The sequence below is a fragment of the Lontra canadensis genome, unplaced genomic scaffold (genome assembly GCF_010015895.1).
Source record: "Lontra canadensis isolate GAN:19392208 unplaced genomic scaffold, GSC_riverotter_1.0 scaffold54, whole genome shotgun sequence".
NCBI classification, from domain to species: domain Eukaryota; kingdom Metazoa; phylum Chordata; class Mammalia; order Carnivora; family Mustelidae; genus Lontra; species Lontra canadensis.
In genome coordinates, this window is record NW_022631048.1 from 12,728,747 (window position 1) to 12,739,277 (window position 10,531).

Genomic DNA, 10,531 nt, shown 5'->3' on the forward strand with positions numbered 1-10,531 from the left:
ACTTTCCATCTCAAGAGTAACCCCATTACAATGAATTTACTCGCTCTGTTTGCAGCTGCGTCACCGGGCTGCTGGCTTGGGGTAACACCTTGGTTTCTGCTCTGTTCTGAACCTGACCCCAGCCACAGCAAATATGAAAACAAGGTCGGCAGAAATCATTGCAGTTGGAAGTTCAAGGTCATGTTTGTCATTATTTTTACAGAATAAAGGTCAGCGTCTGGTTAAAGAGCCCACCGAGGTTTTCGACTGGCTGAGCCTTATTTTTGGTGTAGGTTCCTAAATGATTTCATTTCCAAAAGAAGAATCTGTGCTCTGAATTTCCTCTGACTTCCTCCATTTAGGATCTGGGTGTCCACCTGAGATGGTCCCTTAATGACGCACAAGCAAAAGGGCATCATCGGGTAAACATTCAGGGCCCGCATTCTGTGTGTGGGCCGGTGCCCGCCCTGGACAGTTCACCCTGTTGTGCACTTGCCCAGTGAGGCCCTCATCCCCACCCCAGGTCTCGCTTGTTCAGCACGTAGTGGAAGTTCCTCTCCATGTAAATCAATTCCCAAATGTTTCCACCGTTTGCCTCACAGTAGCCACAAACCAAAGCCCGGAGAGAGCACTCTCCCCTTCTCTGGCCACAACAATACAGTGGGACAGTTCCTCCTGGAGACCTCTGTGGGCCGTGCCTGTCTGTCCGTCCTGGGGGTGGCTGCTCCTGAGTGCATCTGTGAGTCCTGGGTCTTGCTGCCCCTGGTGCCTTGCCTTCCACACCCCCAAGTCCGTGCCTCAACTTCCATGACCCCTAATCAGAGTCCCAGTCATCCCTCCTAGGCACTACAGGGCGCCCCTCCTCACTGGAGTGTTGTGCCTTCAGAGCCGAACCTGCCTCCTCAATCCTGCGGACTCCTGCTCATCGTCCAGCCCTCGTGTCCCCACCCCACCCTGGAGAAAGTCACTGCCACGTCTCCTGACGCCCTCCTCACTGTGCTTCCTGCCATGATCTCCAGCCCCCTCCCCTGTCCACCTGCCTCTGCACCACCATCCCGCTGTCCAACATCCACCTCCTAGGCACGTTCTTCCAGGGCTCTCCCTGACCTCCTCTGAAGCCACCCCTCGGAACAAAGGGCCCTTCCTCCCAGCACCCTGTCCTTCCCCCCACAGAGGACATGCAGAGCGTGGGAGCTATTCTCACAGCTTGCGGCAGGTGCGGCCCAGGTAAGGGGGGACAGGCTAACCCACAGCCCCATGCTGCCTGGCGGGAGGAGCGGGCACCGATTATAAGCTGGTGCTGGAGATAAGTGCTTTCCTGGAGAGTCCAGAGTGTGGTGGCAAACAGCAGGACAGAGGGCGCTAAGCCACGCTTGGGCACTCCCCACAGAAGCTGCCAGCCAAGGCAGGTGCTGGACGGGAAGCAGGGCCTTCCAAACAGCAGAGGACGGGCCCGTGGTGCAGGCAAGTGGGTGAGGCAGGGGACGGGGAAGCAGGCAGTGTGTTCAGGGAAGGACCCAGCGTTCTCCTGCCTGGTTGCTGGAATGACAGCAGAGGGAACAGGTGGGAAATGCTCTAGATACGGTGCCACGGGCTCGGGCAACCATGGGAGGATTTAGGCAGGTCCAGGGGTACAGAGGTCAGAAGGGAGCTCAGGAATGATCCAGGGGGGCAGGGCTGCAGACCAGAGACCAGTGCTGAGACCATCCAGCTGATGTCCTTTCAGGCCACATCCTGGGACAGAGTGCAAGCCAGCCGCACTGGAGACGCAGCCCTGCTCTCAGAGATCTGATCGGAGAACAGTCCACGCACACGTCCACAAGTGTCTCCAGGAAGGAAAGGGCAGCTTGTTCGGGGAGGGGTGCTGCTGGAGGGAGGGCCTGCGGGGCTGGAGCTGAGCAGACACAACTGGAGGGGGGACAGCCACCGCCCAGCGCCCTGTCCCTCGGGAAGCAGGGCACAGTGTCTCCACGGACCGTTTCCTGGGCTTGGTTCCATTTTCCCAGTGTGGGTCTGGATTCCCAGAACTCCTGCTGCCCTTTCTCCATCCCTTGGGAGCCACTGAATGTCCTCTTCTCTGAGGAGCCTTGCTGGGGGTTCCTCTGTGTCTCGAAAGCGTGCGACACGCCCGACCGGCCGTGCTGAAGGGCCAGGTAAGCCTGAGCTTGCCTGGGGGTCTCCCGCAAGGCTGGGAGGGCAGTGTGGGGCTCACAGGGTCCCCACACCCTGCACAGGACACTGATGGGGGCCCCCCACTCAACTGACCAGTGATGGAGAGCAGGGGTGGGGGGCTGGGGAGCTGGGGTTTCACGGACCTACTTGGCCCAAATGGAAACCTGCAGGCGTCTGATGTCGGGGTGGGGGGACCACCAACCACCAGCTCAGTGGGATTCAGGGCTGTACTGGGGGGACAGGATGGAAAGGTGATGTGGGGGCACAGAGGGGACGTTTTCTGTCCCGAGTATGGACTATGTTACATCTACTCGGCAAGAAGGAGCATCAACCCTGGGGAGCCCCAGCCACAGAGAGACATCCATCCCACCTCCCGGGGTGCACGCTATGCTTGCAGAGGAAGGCAAAGCCCTGCTCCTGGCTCGGACAGGCAGAGCCAGTGGCCCACAGCTGGCAATCCCTCCGCGTGACCCCAGGGGCAGGCATGACTGTGCCCAGCATCTCTGCCAGTTCCTTCCTAACTCCGCACAGGCATGGGCCCCTGGCTGCCGGAGCTGCTGGGCCAGGGGTCACCTGCTGTGCGGAGGGCTGTGGGGGGGCGGGGAGAGGGGCAGGTTGGGGAGGTGCAGGGCCTGCCCAGCTAGTCCTCCTGTGTTGGCACCTTGGATCTCCATGTCCTGGACCCTCGTACCACACCCTGGGCCTCCGTTTCCCGGCCCTCGAGAGGGCACTGGGAGCCCTGAACAAAGGGGTCGTCACCTCCACCACCCTGAGCGGCACCCTGCGTCCCCGCGGCCGCTATGGGCAGAGACGGGACGTCTCCAGATGATGAAACCTCACAGGCCCTCCCGTCACTGGTGGGTCTGTCCCGCCCACACACCGCACACCACTTTCTCACCAGCAGCAGCGGGAGGTTGGGCAACCAGAGCTCTAAAAACAATGCCAGGGTCAAGGGCGAAGTCAGACCTTCAAAGGGAGGGAATGCTGTAATCCAGAGGCCCCTCGCAGGGAGGGGAGCTGTTTTTACCCCGGCGGGGGCGGGGGGGGGGAGAAAACACAAAGATGTTGTGTCCTCGGTCAACATCAGGGGTGATGTAAATTCCTGCAAGCCTGGGTGCCCCTGCGGTGGCTGTCTGTCCTGTCTCGTGGCTGCCCCTTCCCCGAGTGAGGAAGGGCACCGTCCTCAATCTGAAGGCACGCCCACTCCCCCTGCTAATCCCCCTGCGAATCCAAGAGGGGAAGTAGCCTCCCTGCTGTGGATCGTGGCCACACAGCCCAGATCCTAGACCAGGAGCTTGCTGGTGTGTGCAGGGCCAGGGCCCCAGGGGCACACCCAGGAAAGGACGGGAAAAGGACATGGCCTTCCATGACGGAGGCCACCCGACTGCGTACACAACTCAGGGCTCTGTTGGGGTTGGTGTACCAAGTGCCAAGCACATGGGGGTGCCCACGTGTGTTCATTTCCTTGACCTTGACCTTGACCTGACTCTGTGGCCCCAGTGTCACGGCTTAGCCAGCATCACGTCACCTGGGGCCAGGGAAGAGAGGCACATTCACAGCCCCACCCAGTCCCTGACTGGCGAGCTCTGAAACGGGACCCCGAGGCCTGCTCAAGCTTGAACTGTGGGCACCACAAACCCTCCTCCACTCCTGCTGAAGGCCGGCCTGCACGAACCACGTGCACAGCTGGGGAGGGGGTGATGAGAGGCACGGCGGCCAGTGGGTGATGGGCGAGACTCTGCAGGAGCTGACGGACGCCCACCTCGGTCTTCGAGCTCCCCAGTCGGAGTCCCACAAGATGCTACGCCTCTCCTCTGCCCCGCATATAAAGGAACAGGTACAACCAGGAGCATTCGCCTGGGTCCCTGCTCGGCTCTCAGGCATGACTCGTTTGGTTGCGCGTTGATGATCGTCCCCAGGAGGTGAGACCTGCGCTCTCATTAGATGGTCGGGAGAGGAAAATGTGCTCCACATTCTGCCCCACGACTTCCAGGGCAGGGTTGTGTGGAGGGTCCCCGTTCTGATGCCTGACCGGGGGCTGCTCTCCACACCTGCTCAGTAACATGTCTACAGCCCCATCGGCCAACCTCCATGGCCAGGATCCCCTTCCAATGCAACGAACCACCCATGGGGCAGTAGGGCCTCCACCACCCCCAGAGGCGGCACCAAAGGACTGCACTGGTGCCCACCAGGCAGGGGCGACACAGCTCTGCCAGTCTGTGAGCCACTCAGAGAGCAAGGACCCTGCGCAGAAAAGGGGTTGTGTCCCCTACGTCACAGCACGGACGTCTCGGGGGCGTCTCCCCTACGTCGCAGCGTGGATGGGATCTATGACATGGGGGGTGCCGGCGCCCTGGTCACACCACAAGAGGCATCACGTGCTCCTCCCCCATTTAGTGTTGATCGTATCTTGGTTTTGGCCATTCTAGTTGGTGTTTACTTACATCTCCTCGTTTTAACTCACATTCCCCAGATGACGTATGATGTGGAGCAATTTTTCATGTGCTTATTTGCTATCTGTTTTTCTTCTTCGGGACTGTTTCCGTTAAGGCCTTTGGCCATTTATTAATCAGGTTGTTTGTCTTCTTGCTTTTGAGTTTTAAGAGTTCTCTTAACATTTAGATAACAGTCCTTTATCACATTCATCTTTTGTAAATATTTTCTCCCAGTCTGTGGCTTTTCTTCTATCCTCCTTACATTTTCTTTCACAGATCACAAGTTTTAAATCATACTGATGTCCGGCTTCTACACTTTTGTTTTCACGGATCATACATTCAGCAAAACTCATCACCGTACCCAGGGAGATCTGAGTTTTCCCCGTGTCGTCTTCTAAGAGTTGGTAGCTTTTCATTTTCCACGTAAGTCTACGACCCATTCGACTTACTTTTGTGAAGGCTGTAAGGTCTGTGTCTAGGTTCATTTCTGTGCATGCAGGCGTCCAATTATTTCGGTGCCATTTGTCAAAAGATAATCTCTCCGTTGTATTATATTTGCTTGTCTCGGACCACCTGACTATATCTATGTGGGTCTATTTCTGGGCTCTCTAAGCTGTTCCATGGCTCTGTTTGTCTATTAATTACCAACATCCCCTCTACGCTATAGATTCATGTCTTACAATACCATAGATTTACAGTAAGTTTAGAAGTCGGGTAGCATCGGTCCTCTCACTTTGTTCTTCAATCTCGTCTTGGCTATTCTGGGTCTTTTGCCTCTTTTTTAAACTTGAGGATCTGTTTATGGATATCTACAAAATGATGTACTGCAGCTTCTACTGGGATCACCCTGAGTGTCTAGATCAAGTTGAGAAAAACTGACCTCTTCACAACATTGAGTCTTCCTATCCATGAACATGGGACAGCTCTCCATCTACTCAGTACTTGGGTTAGATCATCCATCAGTCTGACGGTTTCTCATACAGGTCTTGCACATATTTTGTTATACACAAATATTTCATTTTGGGGGTGCTAATGTAGGTCTTTAAGTTCAAATTCCACTTATTCATTGTTAATATGTTCAAAACTGTTTGACTCCGTATCCTGGTACCCTGCAACTTCGCTTTAAGCACTTACTAGTTCTAGGAGTTTTTTCACAGATTATTTTTGTCGTTGGCAAAGACAATTTCTGGACTCCTTACCAGTCAGTATACATTTAATTTCCTTTTCTCATCACATCAGCTAGGACTTCCACCATGAAGTTAAAAAGCACTGGTGAGAGGGGACAACCTTGTCTTGTTTTGATCTTCATGGGGAATCTTCAAGATTCTCACCATTAACTGTGATTTTACTTAGGTTTTTATAGATATTCTTTATCAAGTTGGGGAAGTTCTCCCGTCTTCATGGTTTTTTGAGTTTTTATCATGAATACATATTGGATTTTGTCAAATGGTTTTCCTACCGCTATTGATATGATCATGCAGTACTTCTTCAGCTTGATGTGATGGGTGACACTGGATGATTTTTAACTCCTGAGCCAGCCTTGCACACTTGGAATAAATCTCACTGGGTCATGGCATATCATTATTTTATATATTGTTGGATTTGGTTTGCTAATATTTTGTTGAGGATTTTTTCATTTATGTTCATGAAAGATCTTGATTTGTAGTTTTCCTTTCTTGTAATGTCTCCGTCTGTTTTTGGTATTATGGTCACGCTGGCCTCAAAGGATCAGTTAGGAATCAGTCCCTCTGCTTCTGTCCTCTGGCAGAGATTGTAAAGGATCGGTATAATTTCTCTCTTAGATGTTCAGTAGGATTCACAAGTAAACCTGGCGCTTTCCATCTTGGAAGGTATTTTGATGGTTTATCTTTACCAATGTTAATATACTTAAAGCAGTACTTGTGCTACGGTGTTTTGTGCTTATTTGATCAGTAATGGAATTTACAGGTTTTTTTTTTTTTTCTTTTCTGTAGTGGTTTACAAAAAGTACCAGTCATTAGCCTCTTACTTACGGCCTGAGGTCAGATGCAACCTTGAGCATACTGCTTGTCTAGAATCTGTTTTAGGAACATATATGTTGGGGATGGGACAGTAAAGTCAATGGGACACAGGACTCAAGAGGATTGGGGCTTAGGAGGAAAGTTAACTATATTCCAGGTCCTGCAGACAGGAGGCAACACATGCCACACAGGGCTACGGGAGGTACCAGGGTGGTCAGGAGGCAGAAGCGGGAGGAGGGGAAAGCCCTGGCCATAGCCCTTGCCAGAGTTTGCACGGGAAATGTGGAGCAGGGCAGTGTGAATGGCTTAGCGTTGGCTACCTTGAATAATTCCAAGCTGTAGGGTGTCGCTACTTGCCTGGCACCTGGCTGCTCAGTCCAGATGGAGGAGGTATGGCTCTGGGCTGGTTGGTTTCCATATGGAAGGCATGCTTCCCAGTGGGTCCTTTTCTATCTTCAAGGATTGGCTAACTCCACACGGTGCAGCCTCTCCCCAGCCAGAAAGGTCTTAAGATGCCAAAACATCATCATATACAGAAAACACAGAAAGTACATACCCAATGCAGAAACAGTCGGTGGTCTGCTTTGCCGGAGGTCTGAAAGCCCCAGCATGAGGTGGCAGGGAAAGCCTGATGGAGGTAGGTACAGTGAATGCCAATGCCACCAGCTGCTGGGTACTTCCCACGTGCCAAGCACTCCTGGGCATTCCCCACACCTGATCTTTAAGCCCAGTGATGCGGCTGTCACTGTCCTGGCCCATCTCTGCATGTCTTGTCCCAAGCCCGAGCCTGCAACATGACAAGAGCCAGGCTCTGAACTGGACTTTCCTGCCCCAAGAGCATTATTTGTACCCACGATGCGAGTTTCCAGGCGGCAGGCCAGCAGGCATGTGTGCATCTACAACTTGGATTCGAGTCACGCCCGAAGGCAGCCTCTGTACAAAGAGAGACATCCAGCTCCCAGCACACAGCCTCTCTGAGCCCCGCTCTAGGAATATGCTGGGCTCCCAGCGGGGACCGGGAGCAGGGAATGGGGCCAACGCCTCTGCAGGCTGGCCTCGAGCCCCCGCGGGGCCCCTGCACATGCCCACACTCCAAGCTTCCCCGCAGAGCACTGCTCATGGCGGCAGTGAAGGGTGATGGCGCCAGGTGACGTTGGTGTGCCCAACTAACCTGACCCTAGGCACACACTGAAGATTTCGAAATTGTTTTTAGCCGTGAACACAAACAAAAGAACTGTATGCTACACTCAGAGCAGTGTGCCTGAGTGCCAGGAAGTCAGGGGGACGCTGGGGTCAGGAGAGCAAGGCACCCTGGGCAGGGGACCCTCAGAAGGCCTGACACAGTGAGGAAACAACAGGACCCCAGGATGTCGTCAAGGCAGCCCCACCTGGCTCCCTGCGGGACTTGGAACAGACTCTTCCCCACTGTGGCCCTCACTTTCCCCATCTGCAAACAGACAGACTGTACCAGGCGAGACTTGTTTTTAGTTGTTATTCACTAATGATACGCTAAGACGCTGGTCGGGCGGGCACCGGCCTCTTGCCCCCGCTCCCGCGGTCCCACTCCCGGAGGCGCTTGCCGTGGGGGAGCTCGCCCAGGCAGAGCCAGCCCCCGCGCCAGGGAGCCGCCCGCAAGGCCAGTCCGGGTCGCAGCGGGGCTGCCCACCAGAACCTCGGCGCCGCGCGGGGCCCTGCAGGGGCTCTGACGCCCACCCCGTGAAGGCTGGGAAGGAGTCTCCCAGCAGGGAGGGCTTTGGGAGTCCGACAGCTGTGAGTCACTCTCAGCTCCGTGCCTCTGCACACGGGGACACGGAGACCCTGGAACACGACCCTTGCCTTGGGTGCGAGGGCGGGGTGACGGTCTCCACTCCTTTAGCGTGCCGTGAAGAGGCAGCGAACCGCTTGGCACGCAGGCGCGCACGTGGATGGCTCAGGTCTGGGCGTCCACGGGGCCCCGGGAAGGCCGGAAACACACGCAGGTGCGCGTGGGAACCCGCCAGGTGGAGACCCTCGAGGCTCGCCCCGCCCGTGCTCCGCCCTGCGCCTGCGGCGCCCGCAGAGCCACAGGTGCTGGCTGTGCTCAGGTGGGGTCGCTTTCACCTGCCTGGCCTGCGTGAGGCGCCGCGGGGGCTTCTGCGCGCCGGCTTGGGGTGCAGCAGCCGCGTCCTCGCGTGGAGGCAGGATGGAGCCCAGGGCACAGGTACCACTGCCCGCCTCCCCTGGTCTGTGGGACCGACAGCGCCCCACCCCACCCATCAGTGCAGTTCCGCGTCCTGTACACCCCCACCCTTCCTCCCCTTTCCCTCTCCCCGCAGCCTGTCCTGTTGGGCTAGGTCCAGTGTGGCCTTGGGATGGGGGGCAGGGGGCCGGCACGAGGAGCAGGGGCGGAGCCCTCGCAATACTTGGTCTATATGCGCAAGGAAAAGCGGGGTGCAAGACTGGTAGCGTCGTGGGGGGGCAGTTTCAGAGCCCTGGGCTTCGGAGGCGGGCAGGACGGTGCAGGATGCCCCCAACCACCCCCCAGCCCAGCCAGGGGGCTGCCCAGGTCTCCTTGAGTCTTCCCGTGCCTTGTCAGATGGAAAGGGACCTTTCTCCCGTCTTCATTTGTAGGCGTCGGAATACGAGGGCTAAGCAGGTGAGGTGTGGTCCCTGCCCCCCCAGCACCCCCATAACCTGTTATTTTGAGCTTCTTCTAGAACATTAGATTCTTACTTTCCTCAGTTTGGGGGCGGGGGGGGGGAGAGCCTGTACCCAAAACAGACATCTTATTAGTATATTAGAAAAACATTTGATATTAAAAAAAAAAAAATGAGGGTCCTTGCAGGTTTATCTGTTGGGTTATGTTTTTTCCCCTGGGTTGGAGGAATGTTAGCCTCTTTTTAATCTTTTACAGAAACTGTGGGCAATCTGTTTCCACTGAGTATATCATCTGTTTTTCTTTACAGAAATTTAAGATTTTATATTTATTTCAATTTATTTTCCTTTATGGTTTCTGTGTCATGAGTTATGATTTGAAAACCTCACTTCTGACCAGTTTACAGAGCAAGCCACCCACGTTTCCTCCCAGTGCTTTGATAGCTCTGTGTTTGTGCCTTCTCGGCAAGGAGGCAGAACTGATGGCAGGTCAGGGAGCAGCCCAAATTGTGTCCCCTTAGGGGACCAAACCCAGGGGATTTTTAAGACAATGGAGAATGTATATGTTGCTTAGAATTTTAACTGGTGTTGGCAGCAGAAAATCAGGTTGGCTGAGCAGAATTGGACCAAATCTCTTAACGGTAGCAGTTTGCAGGGGCTTGGGGTACGTGGGGTTTGGCTGGGTTCAAAGCTGCTGGTTTCACCCCGAGGACCAAGGATGAGCCCCCCTGCTGGTGGCCCCCGGCTAAACCCCTCAACAAAAGTGACTCCATTCCATGTCATGTCTCACAGCATTCATATCTTATATGCAGTTGGAATTTATCTTGGTGGATGATATAAGAATCCAATTTGTTTCAGATTTTTTTTAATTATTCTGTTTCTTTTTAGCAATCTGAATTCTTAAAGAGTATCATATTCGGTCCCTTGTAATTTATTTTCATGTAAGGCATGAAGGTAGGGACGTGGCTTTGCTACTTTTTTTTTTCCAAAATGGCTGACCTATCAGAACCACAGCACGCAATGAAAGAAAACTCCCTTCCCCGCTCATTTAAAAAACCCAACTCTTCTGCGTTCTATTCCCAGATGTATGTCTGCATTGTTTGTGCTGAGTATTACCTGAAAAACCACACTGTTCTCTCTGTAAGCTGTCAGGGCTACAGCATTGTTCTATCAAAAATGTATCAAAATGTCCTTTTTTTGAAAGATTGTTATCGTATTCATTTGACAGAGAACGAGCACAAGCAGGGGGAGTGGCAGAAGGAGAGGGAGAAGCAGACTCCCTGCTAAGCAGGGAGCCCCACAAGGGACTCG